The sequence below is a fragment of the Lepeophtheirus salmonis genome, chromosome 9, assembly GCF_016086655.4.
Source record: "Lepeophtheirus salmonis chromosome 9, UVic_Lsal_1.4, whole genome shotgun sequence".
In the NCBI taxonomy this organism is placed as follows: Eukaryota; Metazoa; Arthropoda; class Copepoda; order Siphonostomatoida; family Caligidae; genus Lepeophtheirus; species Lepeophtheirus salmonis.
In genome coordinates, this window is record NC_052139.2 from 27,028,692 (window position 1) to 27,049,324 (window position 20,633).

Sequence of the window (20,633 nt, forward strand, 5' to 3'; positions counted from 1 at the left end):
TTTTAAATTCATTTTTGAATTTTAAAATATTAAATTTTCCACCTGTGGATTCTCCTTTAGTGGGATGTTATTTATTTTTTTTGTATTTCATATAAAAGTAGGTAAAAGTACTCCAATTACCAACAAAATGTCTAAATCACCCATTTACCCCTGTTCCCGGACCACTGTTATTTGAAGTGTATTGGGTATTTTTTAACCAATAGAGTGGCTCAACTTATTATCCTTTTATATTGTTTCATGTATGCTGAATAACAGTTTAACATATATAGACCCCCGTCTAAGCTACCATTTAAAAAAAATATTAGGAAATTAAAAGGGGTCCTTAATTGTGTAGAAGTGGCCTTGATTGGAATTTTTAGTTTTACTCGAGGTAACAGTTTTTAGTACGCAACCAATTCACATGGAGCATAGTTGATTCTATAGGTAGTTGCTTGAAGTAGATGTAATTTTTTTTAACCAAGAGATAAGACTGGCACGTCCAAGAATTTAAAAATACATAGTTGCTCAGGTAAATTTGGACCACATTTATCTGTATCCTGATCAATGAATGAAGCAAGTAGAGGTTTGAAATTTTATTTACAAGTTCTAATAATATAAAATAAAAAATTCATTCAATGTGTCTGCCATATTCGCCAATTGTTCCCTCGATAACAGGCCGATAGTATTTGCAGGCCTTGACCACGTCCCCGGGGGAGACGTTGTTCCATTACTTGATGATGGAGACCTTCAAAGAGTTGATGTTGATCTGTGAATTTTCAGACAACTTCCATTCTAACTCCCCCCCTAAAACAAGTAATCCATAGCATTTATATCAGGGGAGTGTTGGTGTCCAAAAGGCATCTTATTCTTGGGTATTGTGGGCCTTGTGAGAGGAAGACAAGTTTTGTTGAAACAGGAAGTCGACCCCATTGGCCCTAGCTTTCATCAAAGGTATCTTTTATTCAGACAGGAGTTCAGAGTACCTATTAGTACCCCCCCCTCTCTTTAGGCTCAAAGGAAATGGAGGCATGGCACCGCTGCCGCTCCCAATGGGCAGTATGCTGACCAAAAACTTGGTTTTAAAGACCATGGGTTCATTTGCTCTCTCTGTAGCCAATCATCTGTCGTGCTGTGGTGCGGATTTTTAATCTGCTTCAAGGCTGTCCAAAGTTTATACTTCACAACCTATTATTGACCTGGAGCATTCTTTAAAGTGATGGTTGTGATTTTTAACCCCAACTTGAGGTCCTGCGGTTATCCTATACTAATTATGTAGCCCTAGGGTGCGATTTAGGGAATAAGGAAGATTGGAAATTACCCATGGAACCTCAAATGGACCAGATCGGTTAAATAAATTACTACAAATGGAGCATAATTGTGGTCTATGTTGATGGCAATATTCTGGAGGGCAATTTTCTAGAGGACAACCATCCTCGCAGGGTTGCAATTGTCCATGGTACGTCCTATATATATGGTTTTTACTGTACATATATGTATTAAATATACAGTAAAAATCAGATTCATAAAAAGGTTATTGTTCTATTTGCTTAGACATCAATGTCAAACTATTTTTATTTTATTTTTCAAAATGGTGATGAGAAACACTTAACTAAATATTAATCACAACATGAAATATATCAAATAAAAAGTGTCCCTAAAAGGAAATTTAATTAAAAAATATATCTTGATATTATATATCGAAAATAGAGCAAATTTATATTAAGGAACATATATATATTATTTTAAAAGTCTTTTTATATATTTGGCTCCTCAACACAGAAGCAAGCTGCAATGATGTTTCTCAAAATTAAGTATGGATTATATTCTTTATTCTTCGACGAATAATCGTCAATTTCTATCAACAAACTATTCTTATTAACAACTTGGATGTATTCAACTTAAAGTAATGAAACTCGATCGTTAATATATAAAAAAATAACACATTTTCAGATTTGATTAACTAACAATAAAATACCAACAAAATTAATACTATAAATAGATGTGTGTTTGAGCTCTCGTAATCATTAATGGGGCCGCCCTTAGCGGCAATGATGACTTTTAGGCAACGTCAGAAGACGTGGCACCTACTGCAGATGTAGTGTTTTTGTCATGGCGTCCAAGTACTAGATGATAATAGCTTTGAGAGCCTCAGTATTTGGGCGACAGACAATGTACTGGAGAGATTTCCTTCAAAATGCACCCAAAAGGTGTACTCGAGAGGGTTGGCATTAGGGCTGTGAGGTGGCCAAAAGTGAGAAAAAAAAAGAGTTCCAAAGAACTCAGAGACTCATTCCAAATTCATTCAAAAGAGTCTTGTAATGGAAAGTGGTATTTCCATTCTTACAAAGCTCATTCTACAAACTTTTTGGTAGCTCTCTGGACATTCTGAATTGAATCCCCAAGATTTATTGTATTGGCCCTATTGGTCCAGTTGAACCTTATTGACAGAGCCCTTTTTCCTGTCCAACTTTTCGGACTTGCTGACGGAGTAAATGGGGATCCTAGAGACGCCCAACTGTATGTAAGGTAGAGAGCTAAGTTGTTGTTTTTTTGTAATTAATTGCTTATGATTTAAAATATCAGAATATGAATTAATTTCAGTCCCCCAACTTTAATGAATTATTAAATTAGTATGTGTTCAGACAGCAATTGGTCATCCAGTATACATATAAACCACTGTTGAGTGCGCCTATGTTATCTCTTCGTATAAATGTTGTCCGAATGTACAATTCTGAAATAAATATAGGATTGAAAACATCTTTGTAGAAGATTATTTGACAAACTTCACCAGACGTAATTCCTTTCCTTGTACTAAATTTCAATTTAATTTCGAATTTTGTTTCTTTAAAATAATTTTTTGCACAGCTTCTTTTTTGACGTTGAAAAGTTCAACAATAGACATACTTTTTTTTTTTTGTCTATTCACATAAAGTGACATTTATCATAAATGTCTAGTGACAAATTATTCTTTTTTACCCATTGGGTGTGTTGCAAATAGCACTTATAGCGTCCAAAATTCATCGTCACAATCAACTAATGATAAATTTATATATTTTATTGGAAAAGCGTCGTATCAGGACCAATTTAACTCTCTTAAATCTATTAATGATCCTAAACTATACTTAAAATTATAAGGTATCTTAACTCATCCCAGTAGTCTGAATAATAAGCCTATAATGAACAAAATGTGTCTATGAAATATTTTTGGTTGTATGTCCTATATTATGAAGAAAAGTAAAGAATAGGAATTTTTTACCGTTCTTGCTTTTTGCAATATTTTTTTAATATTAATATTGACGTAAAAGTATATTCTAGACTAAGAAAAAATTGAGTATATTCAAGTGTGAGTCATATCATTGCACTACAATTTCCTTGTATTTTTTTAAATTCAATCCTCTCTTCTAATCTCTTCTTCCGGATCGCCTCGGGGGTAGAGTGGGCTGGCTAAAAACAACCGCTAATTCGCCTAATACATCCAAGGAATCCCTGTAATACCAAAAAATAGTTTCAATCACCTGGGGATGCGCGCGGTACTTGGATGTAATGGATGAATTGGCAGTATTTTTAAGGATAAAAGTACATTGAAAATATTATTTATGTGTATATTACAAACAAATACCTTGAGAAATCTTTTAAAACTACTTTTGGTGTCGTGCAAGGATTCTAAGTTAGTGTTGTTTGTTTCAATCGGGTAATTGGAACCAATGTATCCATTTATTTATTTATAAAAACTATATTTTTAAGACCTTTATCGAATCGTCAACAACTAATTATACATATCGATAATGAATACAATCTATAACCCGATAAATTATATATATATTTTTGTATAGATAACTATCCTTCAAAAACAGGGATTTTCAACTCATGGCCCAAGGGACACATTGGAGTCTTATTTATAGTTAACTGGGGTCCACCACTCATTCAGACTTGAAGTTATTTTATTTTTTTACTAAAATTGTCACAATATCATAAAAACGCTCACAACACGTATAAATATTAAAAGTATTTCCTAAATAAAGGAGTTTTTAAAAAAATCTCACTCTATAGGGATAAACTTTAATTAAAACCGGGAAGAAGAAAAATCTACAAATAGATCATTCGATAAAATTACGCAGCGGAGTAAAAAAACCAACACCCCTCCCCGCAGATAGGCCCATAAAAATTTGATTCGGCCTTTTTTTATATGTGCCCTAAATTTGAAATAAATTTGTATATTATAGTTTTGTTTTATGAAGCCATCTTTCATTTAGTTTAACCTAATAAGATTTGTGGCCATCAGGATATTTCAAGTGGCAATGGAGCCCATTATATTAAAAGTTGGACATCCCTTCACTAAAACATCTCAATGAAAAGTAATTGAAAAAGAATTAAATGTGAAAAATTCAGCGTGTATTCAAATACCAAAGTTCGGTGTATACACAAAGTCTGATATAAAAAAGTTTTGATCTTACACACTGTATAAGTCAGTATATTTTACATTACCGAGTGTTCCATTAAAATCTGAACACTTTGAATTTTAACTTCAAAAAGATATAATTTATTAATTAAGAAAAAATTTCAATAAAATTAGTACTATTAATGTAGCTGTCCTTAAAGGAAAGGATGACTTTCAGGCAATGGTGACAGGCCCGGCACCCGTGGCATGTTATGGCGTCCCAGTGCTGGCTGACAGTGACTTTGAGGACCTTGGTGTAAGGATATTGTAGGCATTCCCGTATACATGCACCCGAAAGGGGTAGTCCAGAGGGTTGAAATCAGGGCTATAGTGGTCTAAAACAGGCAAAAAATGATACAAAAGAACTCAAAGACTCATTCTAAACTCATTCAAAAGGGTCTTGCAACAAAGGAAATGGTTGTTATTATTTTTTTTTTTTCAGAAGTGGCTTCTCCAGCCTCACAAAGCTCTTTCCACAAACTTTTTTGATAACTCTTGACCTGTCTGGTGACTGATCTCTTGTATGTACCTTCATAGACGTCAGGAGATTGGCCTGGGCTGTTTTCTTTAACTCCTCCAAGGTCTAGTTTGGCCTTTTAGACAGAAACACTCTTCAATATTTCCGGCTTGCTGATGGAAATTTGCTGATCACATTATAGTGGTATTTTCTCGACTTGTAAGTAAGCTAGAAGGCTTTGGTTTTGTTTTTTTTCTTTTTGGTATTTAATTTTTCAAGCTTTTATATATCGAAATATGAATTAATTTCAATCACTTAACTTTCATTAATAATTGAGTTAATTAGTTTTCCATTTTTAATGGACAGCTCACTAGATTATATGAAAAAAAAGTCTCAAGTAAATAATCAAAGCACCTCATCCAAATAAAGGCTTTGTGTTTGTATATTTTTTGTGGGTATATTTGCTATATTTCCCTTAATTAATATATACTTATTGTTGATTTCCCTTCAAAAAATAAATTTCTAAATATTATTTCTCCCCAGATATATAATTTTTTTTATAATATATCTTTTGGCATTCAAACTAAACATATAACTAATTAAGTTTTAACAAATAAGAGCTGAATAAATATTCTATATTTATAAATCAAAAGTAGTCTGCTTCTCTTCCAGAGCATGACGATGAAAAAGTTAGGATTTTGATTTTTGATACAATTTTAAAGCAAACAAATGATAGACAAAAATAATATATCATTAAAATTTAAAGATTGTTTTATTGTAAAACTTGACGTTTCATTAAATCAGCTATAAATAGCTGTGGTAAAGGAAGAGGAAATAAATAAAGACAATTGCATATTACTCTAATGAGCTCTGACTCCAACAAGCTCTTACAACAATTAAAAACTCTGTAGCAAATCATCAGGGGGATCTCTGTCTTTTATCAGTACACAGAAATGTTCAATTAGATGTAGAATATATTTTAATTTAGTAGAAAAAAAATTTAACAATTTGGGAGTTAACTAATAAACAGTATGATTGGATATTATTACTATTACATAAATAATGAATTAATTTATTTTAAGAATGTTCATACTTCTTGTTCATTGCTTTGATGTAAGATGTATCACTCATTCTAATCCCAAAATGCGGATTTCTTCATGTTTAACAGCTTCTAAAAACTTAGGGTTGGATTGAGTTGCATATCCAATATTTCATTTCTGAGTATGACTATTGTCAATACATACCGCATGTCAAATTTTAGTCAAAACCGTTTCGTCCACAAAATCTATCATTTTATAAACCAATAAATATGTATTTTTTGGTAAAATGCAATGTTCTTTCAAATAAATAGAAAACCCTATACTCTTAAATTTAATTAGGAATCGACACTTGCTAATATTATAACTCCCCTTCTGCATCGATGAGGGAAGTTAAGAACAAAAAAAAAAAAAAAAACATATAAGAAGCAGAATTCTATACTATTTGTAACTTTGGAAAAAAAAAATCAAATTCACGTCTCAATAAAGTGTTGTAGGAAGGAAGGACTGAATGGACTTTAGGATCCGTTGTATATAGTTTAAATAAAAATATCCAGTTTAGTCTCGATTGTCAGTCCTTAAAGAAGGTAGAATTGATCCCTCGTGACGTCAATGAAAGAGTTTTTTTTTAATTATTCTGTTATGAAATAAAATATATGATTTCACCATATAAAAATAATATTGGTTCGTTTGATATTGTCAAGGGTGTCGCAATAGGTGGGTAGGGGGGTTGTAGTTCCCTTCCTTCCCTGAAATTAAGGAATTTCTGTTTGTACTACAATGTTTAATATTTGACATTTAATTTAATTGTTCAATTTTTTTTTCCAACAAATTGAAAAATTCAATTTGTTGGAAATATTTCATATTTAAAACATTATTTTTTTTTTTTTTTCAATTAAATTTTTTGTAAACAGCAAAAACTTTTTAATTTTTTGTAAATACCTTTGGGTTTAGGACTTTTTCCCCCAAAAATTTAATTTTTTGTGAACAGCTGTAGATTTTTGAAACTTTTTTTTTTTTAAATTGATTTTTTTCTGAATAACTGTAGATTTAAGACATGTTTTTTCAAAAAATTTATTTGGAAAATAAATTTTTGTACTTTTTTTTTAATTCCAAAAACCTCACTCTCTCAAAATATAATACTGTGCACGCCTCTAATTCCATTATAAGTAGAACATGAATATATTTTGTTAGATATGCCAAATGATCATATTATTCAGATTTAATATCTCCTATTTGGCTTATTTAATTAAAGATCGACAGTTTTTGCAAAAAATCCAAGAACTGGTCTCAAGAACTGACAATCCTAATGACCAATAGTGGCATGGTAACTGAACATAATCAAATCTGAATATATGTAGTTGTTAAAGTGAAATCGACGTGGTCACGTTTAAATTATCATTATACAATCAAAGAGTCAAAGATTGAGTGCCCATTGATTAAGCAAACTTACTTATACATTTACTCATTCAAATATTACCTATAAATAAGCCCAAAAAAGCAACTGTAAATCCATAAATAGTCACGTTGAAGTTATAATTTAATAAGGCATGAATATTAAAACTTGATTGAATGGATAATTTAGACAAAATCATCTAGAAATAGTGATCGGCACAACTTTTATTCAACATGTGACCCCTTAGCTTTAATTAATCGCTTATATCCCCTGCAGACCTTGACATGTAGTCAGACTCGATCTCGGTCTACTTCTTATTGATAGAAGCCTTAAGAGACTGTAAATTCCTGTAAGGAGTAGCACACCCTCTCTTCTCCAGATGCACCTAGTTAGAGAAGCCCATGAGTTCGAGTCTGGAGAGGAGGACAGCCACATAATTAGCTAACAAAAGAAGTGTCTGATATGGGTCTTTGTGGTACGATGACACGGAGCTCCGTCTCGAGTGAAAAAAAAATTGACAATAAATTTTTCTCTGGTCTTAGATAGCATGTCTCACTAAAGCAAAGATTTTGTCAGAAGGTTTAAATATGATGTAGTGTCTGTTCTGTTCTGCTTCTGGCATCAGGGGTGAATTTTTTTAAATTGAAATGAGCAAAACTGTTCATGATTTTTTGTTGGCCAATCCATCCATCTCAGCTTTCGTTGATCAAAGATAAGACTTCTTGTGGTCCTCCTCCATGATTTTGTATCAATGTCATTCTGGATTGAAACTAATAAAATGTGTAGCACCAAATTAAATCAAACCTGTAAATAATCCTACTCTCCTCCTCTCTACAAACTTTTTCATAGAAGTTTTCTTTGGTTAATTTTGAGGAAATATTTTTATGATTCGATTTTCATCACAATAGGAGATCGTTTTTATTGACAATTCACATTATATTCTTCCAATTAGTTTGTTTTATTCTGTTTTTAGAAAGGAAGAAAATGGGATTCTATGAACATATTCTCATATAGGATTATGATAAATTGAGCTTTTATCAATTAAATATAAATAGGATACAAATTGACACATTTGTCAAAATAATGTATTCCCTCATGGCTTTAAGTGTAGGCTGCTTCGTTACTCTAGTTTTGTAGCCAACAACTATTGTGGAAAGCTATATACGTATTTGTATATACATATATATACTATTTTGGGTGGGAAAATAAAGGACCATTAACTTTAGGCTCACATTGAGTAAAGAAATATAGTGGCCCCAAAATAAAAACAATCTTGATATTATTCTAATTCTTTATTTATGATACAAATTGGAGACTCAAAATTTGCAATAGCATCACTAAGTTACAAAAACATGATTTTTATTCAATGAAAAGAATACAACTCAGTACCAAAATGGATTACTTTATTTATCCATATTTATCATTCAATAACCTCCTTAACAAGCAATAACAACCCAAATACACCGGTTCACAGATTGGCAGCTTTTTACAAAGAAAGCTATGTCAATGGTGTACCACGCCATTATGAAGACAGCTCGGAGAGAACCTAAATTGGTATGAGAGGAAAAAGTTTTATTCTTGCCCACGACACATTAAACTATCAAGTCCAGGGGGCTTAGGTTAGGGCTGCAGGGGCGACACATGGAAGGAAGGCAGAAGTCAGACTTACTGTTACTCATCAAATTGTATATTCTTAATGAATATATATTGGACTGTCATGGATTTTTTTATTTTGTTTTGATATTTGGAATTTTTTTTGAAAAAATATCTATTAATTTTAATTTTGTGGTCCAAAATTTCAAAAATTATATTTTAAATACTAATTTTTATTTGAAGAGATGTAGATTTTGAAATTTTTTTTGAAATAAATTTTAATTTTGTTGACAACTGTCGATTTCTAAGTTTTTTTTTTCCACAAGATTAAATTTTTTGATAATACCTGTATATTTTTGAAATTTTTTTCCAACAAATTAATTTTGTCAACAGCTTTGGACTTTTGCAATTTTTTCCAAGAAGTTTAATTTTTTAAGAATAGCTATCGATTTTTGATTTTTTTTTGTTTCATTTTTTGTTAACAGTTGCAGCTACAAAACCCTCCCCTTTACAAATTTTTATCATCAACTACATAAATTATCATTTTCTTCAATATATACTCAGTTTTTTATAATTTAATATCATTATATAAAAAAATAGAATATATTGCACTATACCGGGAATCAAAATAATTCCAAACACTGCGTTTTTGCAAAATCGGCTGTGTATGAAAGCACGTTATGCGTAGACCTATGCATATTAATATATACGAGAGCGGTCTGAAAATTTTCATTTATTTATTTTGGAAAACAAATTCAAAAATCTATATCTGTTTACAAAAAAATTAAAAGTTTCAAAACTTAAATTTCAAATATTAATTTGTTTAATAAAAAAGAAAGTGTCCTTTTTTTTGTGGCTTGAGGGGGCTACAACCCCTTCATCCCACCCCTTTTCGACGCCCCCGCATACCCACAGTTAATATTTTTACAGCTACAAACATAAATATAGATGCGTACAAATTTGATTCTGTTCCATCTTGAATATATTTATGTCTACCGTTCTAACTTCATTAACATCTTCTCTGCAATATATGTAATATTAATAATATATGTACCTATATCCATTATTCAACATACAACTTCTCTCTCTTTCTTAATTAGATTATCATTAATAAAGTATACAGCTATACATTATTATTTGATTTAACTAAAAAGAATTAAATTAAATTAAATTATGTTAATTATATCTTATTTTTTTATTCTCTCTTTTCTATGCAGTCACGATTAGCATTTCCTTACATGTGGTTCTTCAACACATATTCAAGCTAGAACAGCTTGCATAAAAATAGAGCCTGGATAACATTTGACAATTTATCCTCAATTTCTATTCTCAAATTGTTCATATTAATTGTTGAACTTCGAATTAAGTGTTTGGCATATGGGGAGCAGCTCATAGTACATGATTCGCTACGAATCCCACCAAACACATAGAAAAATTTTCCTGGCTGTCAATCCTGACTTGACCAACGTTAACACTGGCTTACTGCGATGGGACTTGCGCTATTTTTCCTTATGGTTTCGTGCATGAACTACTTTTCATCACGAGTAACTATCCGCTTCAGAAATGGATCGATTTTGTTGCTATTAAGCATGGATTCGCTGGGACATTGAACTTCTTTCTGATTCCAGCTCTATTTAAATGATTTCAAACAGTTTTTGAACAAAGTTTAGCTCCTCAGAAATTGAAACAGTCCCTACATGATGGTAAATGCCAGCTATTTCCATAATTTTATCCATGTTTTCGATAATTGGTCATCCAATGCGTGGTGCATCTTTGAGATCAAAATTAACAGAACAGAATGGATTAAATCAAAATTGAGTATGATTGGCTGTTAAAGTCTACAAACTATACATTTACATTTTTAGACGCCTGGCTTGCGTTTTCACCTTTATCAAAGAAAAATTATGATATTTAGGAGATTTTCACTTTGCTTGTATCCATCTTTGATGCTCGATTAAATTATTAATGAATCAAGCAATAATAAAATTTTATTAAAAAGTACTTTTAATACCAAATCTTATCCTTCTAATGTCATCTAGCTTAACTAGATCAGACTTATACAACGCGAGATCCAGATTACTAAAGAATCTATTGAAAAAAAAAGATTTATTTTTAATGGACCTATAGTTAAATTAACTTTTGTTAGTTGATTAAAAGTTTTTCCTGGGAGCAATTCCTCTCCGAATATCATTTATATATGTGCATATACCTATTAGAGGTGGGGCAAAGGCTAAATCTACAGTTCGATTTCATATTAGGCGTATGAAAGGAGCACCATCTTGTCAAAAAGGATTAAAAATCTTGTTTGAAGTGAGAATTTGCCCATGGAAGAGAGCCTTTCTCCAGGATGATGCTTACATACTCCAATCTGTTTTATTTTAACTACAGATAATTGAAAGTTTAGGGGTAGCTTACTTGATCAGCTGACGGCACCCCAGACTATCAGTGTTTGTTGATTTTTTAGTCTGATAGACTCTATATGCGTATAAGATCATTCTATGGCCAATATCCTATAAGTTTGAGGGTTCCATTTAATCTCAACATAAAAAACTTTCTTATCGATAAAAATTACGTTAGAAGCCATGTCGGACTTCAACAGACTGAGGAGTTTCTTGCATTAGTTACTCCTTTTTTAATGGCTTTGACTGAACCCTTAACCTTCAGATAACAGTAAGGGAACATCTTCAATTCCTTACTCATAAGTTTGTTCATTATTTTGTGGACCAAGATTAGATCTACGGTGCGTTAAACGAGGGTTCTGTTAATCTGCATGACCTTAAACCCTTAACAAACTCTAGATTGATCTTCCCCAAAAAGTGAAGCTTGACAACAGCTTCCCTTTTCCCTTCAATACCCGTATATCAAATGTTTCTGACAAACTTTTATGACAATTTATCATTTACTTACAACGGAAATTTGTATAATGATATTTTGAAAACTTTATAAGTTTTAGTTATAAATTGAGACATTCTTATCAATATGAGAAGAAAGTAAAGTTTTGGAATATTATTATTAAGTTCTAATAATACAAAAGAAATTATTCATTGAATCTGTATGCCATTTTTTCCAATCATTCGCTCGATACAGGGCCTAAAGGATTTGGAGGCCATGACCACATCTACGGGAAATATTTTGGCAGAGTACTTGATGATGAATGCCTTTAAGAAGTCGTTGCTGACCGGATATTTGGTTTGAAAGACGTGGCGAGCATTAGATATCTCTCTGGATATCCATTGGTTGTTCTGGATGCTGTGGGATCTGTTGACAGTCCATTATTTCTCAATCAAATAAAAGATGAACCATGTGACTACAAATCGTTCAGCAATTTTCTTCCGTTGGTAGCCAAGGTTGCCTTAACTGTAAGGATATTTTGTATTGGGAGTATGACTTCATCCTCAGTTCATAGTTGATGGCCCTGGAGATTGTGGAACGGGTTACTTAGCACTTTTTGGTAAGACTGTTAAGTGGAGTCCTCGGAGATGCCTTCATATATCGTCTCAGGCCTACGAGGAATCGTGGATTGATTTTTTATCCCATCGTGACTTGTAGACTTTTTATCCATATGCCTTCCTTCATCCAGTGTAGTTGAGGATGTCATAGACTGTGCTCTTTGGATACCCAAATATCTTCTTGATGTACACTGGGCTGTGTCCCGCGTAAGCCAACTTGATAATGGTGCATCTCCGAGTCTTCGCCATATTAAATACTTGTTCTGAATTAAAAATTGTGCAACTCTCTGTAAGCTAACGATCAACTTCTCACTTTAAAATTTGAAATAAGTATGTCCTTATTGTCCAGGATGTAGTTAAAGATTGTACTGATTTACTTGAAGCACCTCGTATGAACGAATATATTAAATTGAAATTTTTTTCTTAATAGGGTTTTGGTCAAGATGGTTTTTATGTTGACACACTATATATAACAATTGATTTAAAAAATACCAATGCTACACTATTTCTCATTTGCTTTATTTGTGTTTCAGATTCTTTTTGTACGTCAGTTGTTTTGCAAAACAAAAAATCTTTCATCCCAAAGGAAAGGTTAAAAATCAAAAGACTTTTATTTTGACCGATTTAAAAAAACAATATAATAACATGAAATGAAAAAGAATTTTCAAATTGCTTTCCATATCTAAGAAAAAAGTATAGCCTTGCACGTCTTTTGTAAGCGTCATAGGGTAAAAGAAATATTTTTGGGGATTCTGCAACAATTAAAAGGATTTTAGATCAGCTGATCATTGTCAGATCAAAAACTAACACTATTTCTAAGTACGAATTCAAACTTATGAACATAAAGAATATTGTCATAAGAGAGGCTTTTTGTAGTAGTTGCCTGAATTTATGTTTCATTTATTTTCCAAAGCTGTTATCCATATTTGTTATTGTAAAAGAGAGAATAAATATAAAGTAATCAGTATTGCATAAAAGGCGCAAAATAAGATTGAGGATTTACTGCAGGGTATAAATGAAAGTCCTGACTCGGAGTAGAATTCAGGCTCAACATCAGTTGGGATTAGGGAAGGGTGATGGGTTAGTGTTTATTTTCTTAATCTTGCACCTTATCTAATCAAATGTCGGTACAGCTAAGCTGGTCTTTTCCAAAACAATGTTGAAAATTTGATGGATTATTCTATTGAATCTGAGTCATTCCTTCCAATATCATTTCAAGATAGGAAGTGGGATTTGAGTAAATTTCACAAATATCATAATAGCTGTATGCAGTTTTTTTAAGATAATGTCATGACAGATAATGTGTTCTTTTCCAAAAAATTATTGAAATTGTCAGGATTATCATGTTTGATTTGGTTTTTATTGCATGCCCTATCGGAGAAGGATAGGAAGTGAGATTATTATTTATTTATTTCATATCAAGGCTCCTTGCAGCTTATATATACAGCTTATAACGTCATAGCAGCTAATTTATTCTTCTTCAAATCATTGTTCAAATTTTTATGATTACCCTGTTGATTTTCGATTTCTTTTTTTAACATGCCTAATCGTATTAATTACTGGCCATATCATTGCTTGAAACGCAGTTTGATTTGTATTTATTTCCTTTATATCAGGGCTGCTTTGAGCTAATTTAATGAAACCTCATTACAGCTACATTATTATCCTTCAAAAGGTTCTTCAAATTGTTGGGATTAGTACATATATTTTGCTTTTCATTTATTTCTACATAACAGTGGATAATATTATTTTTATCTATGCAAATAACCTACTTATTCGTTAAAGGCTCCTTTGATAAGTTTACATCCAAATCCTCAATATGATTCTTTTCATTAATGTAGTCCAATCTTTTTTGGTATTTATTTTGGCATCCTTTTCCACCCTGCTTTATTCACATATAAAAAATTGAAAAGGGGATATGAATACGTATCTACTCTGATTATATAATCCATGTGTAGCGTCAATAAAAATACCGTCTTGAGCATAAAATACGAAAAAGAAAAAAGTCCAAATTTGTTAATTGTTCCTTCAATAGATCAGATGGAATTGCACCGATTCATTATAAGTAGACTCTGTAATGCAATCATTTTTGTAAATTGCTTTATTATATATATATATATGATAAAAATGCTTCATCCCCCTCCCTACCCCCAAAAAAAAAAAAAAAAAGAAGGCACTGAAAATAACTAAATATTACAGTATTACAATTTCACCATCTGATCTGGGAATTGTTTTGTCTGCGACTATGAATTGAACCAACACATATTCAGTTCAAAAGAGTAATTTCTCTATATTGGGTTACCTTTTGAGTTAAGACGCTTCATAATTATTCCAAATTTATATTTTTTATCCCTACATATATAGAGTGTAATGTTTAATGGATATATTTGTTCTATTTTTGGATTTACATGCGAATTACTAAGATGATTTAAAATAAATCAAGAATCTAAAAAATCAAGAAAAGTAGAAAACCCCATGTTATGTTTAACTTCAAATATAGAGAGGGTGGTTCGGATAATTTGAGAAAATCTTTAAAGGCTTACAACGAATGAAATAAACTGGGTCAAACCATACATTACTTATTATTTGAAAGCTTCATTTAGTGATATTAAATTATTTATAATTAAATCTGTCTCTCTTAATAACAGCTGCCACACAGTGCCAGTAGCCTTGCCAGGCTAGGAAATATCGTGCAGATCCAACTTTGATATTGTACGGGTAATGGACTAATTCAGGACCTCCATCGACGAATAATATTTGGAACTGGTCTCATGTTCCACGCTCTCCGGAGATATACATCGCATGGGTTTAGGTCCTGGGTATTTGCAGGCCAAAATTCCGGGCTCTCATAGTGAGTACATTTTGCAGCCAAGACATTCTGCACTTTTTTAATCTTTTGGGGTAGAACAATGTCTGGTTGGAAGGTGTAATTTCTGTCTTGGGCTACTCCTTTATACATGACAAATCCTGGAATCTTTACTTTTCGAGTACTTGAGATACTTAATGATCATGCAGAGTAAATCCCGAGCAACACTATTTGCATGGCAGATCTTTTTTTTCGACTCCATTTTTAACTGTCGTCTGATTTTTTCCCAATAAGTTTGTTTGCTAACATTCCACATGGCTATTTGGAACTACAGCAATTTAAAAGCCAAGATATAAGCGTTTGAAATTGTTCCCCATTTATGGGGACCACTCTTTACACAAAGCCTAATATTTCACAGACATATATGTTTCAACTAAACGCTTTCTATAACACACGTTTCATCAGTGCCGAAGACATCTATAAATTCACCAGATTGACCTCATTGAGACAGCTATGGAGCAGGGATTTCACCCCTAGTGCGAGAGAGTTTCTAACTCTCAGAAGAGTATTATCACAGTCTAAAACAATACAACCACTCCCATACGATCCATTTGTTTTTTCCAGCATTATCTTTTTCCATTCCATTTTTTCAAGGACAAAATCTACAAGCTCTCACACGATAGTTGCGCTGCAAATAAACAAAAACTTGTCAAATCTTCTAGGAAAATACGCACTCAGGATAACTATGATGAATCCATTCATGGACTCCACCTTAAAATGTTCCTGCTATCGAATGTCAGCCTCCTCATTATTGGGGGATTAGAAACCAAGAAAAGCAGATACATGTTCAACAAGTCCTCAGGATTCAAGGTATAAGGAAGTCCGTAGAGAGGAATATTCTTGAAGAGTACGGAGTTAAGCTAGATATCCTAGACTGGATCATAACGTTGTCAACCGGCAGCCAACTGCAGAAAAATAGAGAGTTTGGTTGTGAGAGTCCTCTTAATCTTCTATACAATCCAGTTCAGAGGGATGGGGATCCCAGTTGTTTTCAAGAAATGTATGTAACAATCGATCCGTATTCTTTGATACTTCATAGATAGGGGATCCTATCTAGGATCGGGAGAATGGACGGACGGATGTGTATAGAAAATGATCAATGGATGATTGGAAAACATATATATATTATAAAAGCGCATTGACTATTTATATATGTATTTCTACTTTAAATTAATTGTTGGTTGAAAAAAAAAGCGATAACTAAAGATTCTGTATTTCAATTTCTGGGATGAGTTCAAATATTCAAAGCTAATAGCTTTAGTTTAAAACCTTAAAATAATTTATATGACCCTTATTGGCCCCGATATGCTATTTCAAATAAAGTTTGGTCGTTTTTCATTCCTTTCAACATCCATTTTGACTGATTTATGAGCAATTTGGTGCACACCCAAGGGCTTACTTAGAAGAATTTGCTCTTAGTAATGAAGGGTAATTTGTCGAAAAATACAAATATAAAGAAAGCACAGTCAATTTTGAGAAAATATAATTCTAATTTGCGTTTGTGTTGACGAGCCACTTCCATATATATTTTTCTTTATACTTTTTCTAAAGCGACAAAACATTGGATAAAGTTAGCAACTTAGTTCTTTCTTTAAGTGCTCATAAATAATTCATCCTTCTTACATGTTTGTATTTTTCATTCTTTGATTAATTGTTAATAACTCTTGCTACCTTTTCTTCCCAAGGATTTTTTTCTTCTTCTTTAGAGTAATCAACTGATTAAAAATTGATTGAAGGAATGCATTTGGCTAATTCTTAAATAAAATATGAATATATTATATATATGTAAGACAGGTGTAGTAGAAAGGCCTTTCTCATGGATCTTTTCGAGTGGGGAGATATAAATTGGTATAAATTTATTTTACATAGAGGGAACACAAGCTATCTATGTGATTTTGAATTATTAAATTCAGCCTAAATTACAGTCTCTTACAGAGATTGCTTCTCCACTCGGTCCCTTAGCAAATCCTAGAATTATTTATTGATCCGACTGTTAAGTTTGTCTTTTATGTCGCAGAGGGTTCGGTGATTTGCTATTCGATCGCACCACACACATAAAAAAAACCCATCAAATTAAGATAAGGTAAGTTTGGAGGCTATAATTCAGTAAAATTAAGGCGTAAAAATTGTTTAGGAGCCATTTGAGACTTCTTTTAATTTTTTTATTGAGGTGTGACAGGGAGCAGAGGCCTTGAATCCCCTCCTACCCTTGTGAACAAACACCTAACTGAGTATGGGAGTCGGATAACTTGTTAGGCCGTCGCACCTGGCACAGATTCCAAGGAGGGCTCCTTGCCTTTTCCAAATATTTGGGACAACGAATTCGTCAATTGATTCATTTTTGTAACTGGTGCAGGTTTGAGGAAGCTATCTATCAAAACATAACGAAAAAAAACAACTTCCTCAATATACACGTGTTTTCCCTAAAGAGCACAAAAAAATATCGGCTTAGATTGCTGGTGAACTCTGTAATTAATGAACACTTAGTTATTACAATTAATGGAAATAAATCAAACCTCTTGTATTGATGTAACATGAAGGGGAATTATAATTACATAGTATTGCAGCATGAATTATCAGTTGCATAAGTCCCAGTGTTGCCCCTTAAGTGTGTGCCAAAGTGCCAGCATAGATACCTTGCTCACTCTGTATGTACAGGTGGAACATAGCTGGAATTGTCAATCAGTATTAGTATACTAGTAAACTGCTGAACTTTGACCATATTCTAATATATTTATCTGAGCAATCATTTATTTTTAAGAGTACACTCCAAACTACATCAAATGAAGAGTGCAATAATAAGACGAACGCAAATAAATTGATGGGGTATGTTAAAACAATATCAGTTGTCGATAACTAATTATAAGATGGAATAATGTAATCGATTAAATTAAAAGAAATTTGCATTTTCTCGATGATTACGTAATGTAGAGAACGCATGTTTGTATTATTTTGAAAATAATTGCTTATGCTTTAATAAATTCAAGTATGAATTAATGTAAATCACTCAACTTTCATTAATTATTGAGATAATAAGTCTTCAGATTTTAATTTACCACCCGGTATTTGGAGAGGGATTTGTGTTAATTTCCTTTTGTTGACGGCTGCTTTCAGCATATCTAGTAAAACGTCATAACCTGATCACCTCTTGAAAGATTTTTCAAATTGTCAGGATTACCATATTGATTTAAAATTTCTTTTTTTCATACCAGCAAGTCATATTTGACACAACTCTAGGGATCTCTTTCAGTCCGTGAACGGGTGTCTAACTTTGTTCTTTCAATAGATGCTCAATCGCTTACTCTTTGAATGTATAATCTATTCAATCAAATTGTAGTATTCATGCCTTATTTAATTATCATTTAGGTTTGTATTCATGCTTCGTCATACCTTGTTAGTTTTTTATCTTTACGTACATATATTCAATTTAAATACATATTTTTTCATAAAAGTATACGAATCACTGATTTTTGTGTTAGCGTTTATTTATGATCTAAATGCCGTGTCAACATAAAAACAATATATCTTTTGCAAAATAACAACTTAATTCTTCTTATATTAATGTATTAACTTTTTAAAGACCAGTTAATTGTAGGCCTTCTAAACAAAATCTAAAATGGCACTTGAAAAGGGGGTCCTCGTACTTTTAAATTTAAAAAGTATACTTGCTATTTTTATTAAGTTATAATTAATATATGGTTTTTGAATTTAAAAAAATCAAATCTAAAAATAAAAGTTTTAAAAAAAAATTCAAAAATTCACAGCTATTCACAAAATTATATTTTTTGAAAAAAATTTAAAATATTAACTTCTCAAATTTTTGTTCTCCGATATAGGCTGTTTCAAAATCAAATACATATCAATATCTCATTATTTTATTTTGACGATGAATTTTAAATATTCTTAGTTCAATTTGTGGTAAACCCAAAGACGTTGATAAGAATATTTCTTTAAATGTAAATGGACGATGATTATTAAATATCAATATAATAAAAAATGTCGATTCCCGATTAATTGTCCCATCACCTCACTTGACGTACATATGTAGTATAGATCAAGGTTAGTAGAAATGCAAGGTCATACAATTATACGTGCAGGACCGATGTTTGACTTCTACCACTCTTTTATTAGTGACGTCATGGTGTACCAATGGTTGCATGTTTTGTCAAAATCTGTTTTTCTTGTCCAACAGTCGGTATGGTGCATCAAATTGAAAATTCTAGCAATAATGACGTCATACACGATGAGTGATTGAATATTTTGTCAATAATCTCCCTGTTTTACCCAACAGTCGGTACAATACATCAGATTCAAAATTCTAGTAAGGGCAATTACATGACGGTCTAACCTTGTATTTCTATTTAACTTGGTATAGATATATGAATTTGCTCCTTTTATGCACGTACTTATTTTAATATACTGATTAAATTTGCCAAAAAACATATTTAATATGAATAAATTATTATTATATGACTCCATTGTGAATTTAATTTGACTTTTTACGCTTCAATTTTTTTCATTAAATGATTGTCAATGATGTGTATGTCGATCTGTGTATTTATACTATGTAGATAAAAGGATTTTGTCTCTTTTTCTCTACATAATATACATATATGTTGACAAAGTGGCCTTTTAAGACGGTAATAGGAATAATTGTTATTAAACTACTATACTACTATACATCTAAAATTGTATACGAGTATTACTGACTATCTTAAAAATAAGTTACAAAATATTAATCAAAACTTAGTTACTTTGTCAAAATTACAACATTGATTAGGGAAGGCTGCAGGAACAGAAACTCTCCAGGGAAAGGTTGTCCCATTCTCGGATAAGTGAGGCTATCAGTATGTCAAAATTTGGATAAAGTTTTTTAGAGGCATTTTCCTCCAAATTGGACCAGATTTCGATCGAAATCCAACAGGTCAACTTGTCACTAACAGCCAGGCAGATGAGGCTTGCACTACTCTTGCGTATATGTGAGTACCCTCTTGTTGAAAGTCTAAGTATCTTCTTAATGTGTCATTTTCTCATAGAAGAAAACCTTTCTTCTGGATGGTGTATACGCACATAAAGCTGTCAATTTTAACTCCAAAGTGTACAAAGACTAGAGGGGCCTTTAAAAATCTGCTGACGGTTCCTCAGACCATCAAGGACCGTGATTTTTGTGTCTAATCGATTCTCCAGGCGTATTAAATCATTTTATTGCCAAAAAATGATCATTTTGAATGCTCCATTTAGCCTTACAATAAAAAATATTATCATCACTAAACATAATGTTTGGGCCCACTCCCGGTTTCTACTGAGGAGTTTCTTGCTTTTGTTGACTCTATTTACTATTGATAAAACAGTAAGGGAATATCTTTAGGTCTATGGTCATTTACGGAGGCACCTCGTTGGATCTCATTGAATCGTCTC

At 32.0% G+C, this 20,633-nt stretch overlaps 1 protein-coding gene across 4 annotated transcripts in view; it reads left to right on the plus strand.

The window, feature by feature from the left end:
- The window catches only part of LOC121124510 (band 7 protein AGAP004871), a 353,186-nt gene that overhangs the window by 247,896 nt on the left and 84,657 nt on the right, over positions 1–20,633 (plus strand). The window lies entirely within an intron of this gene.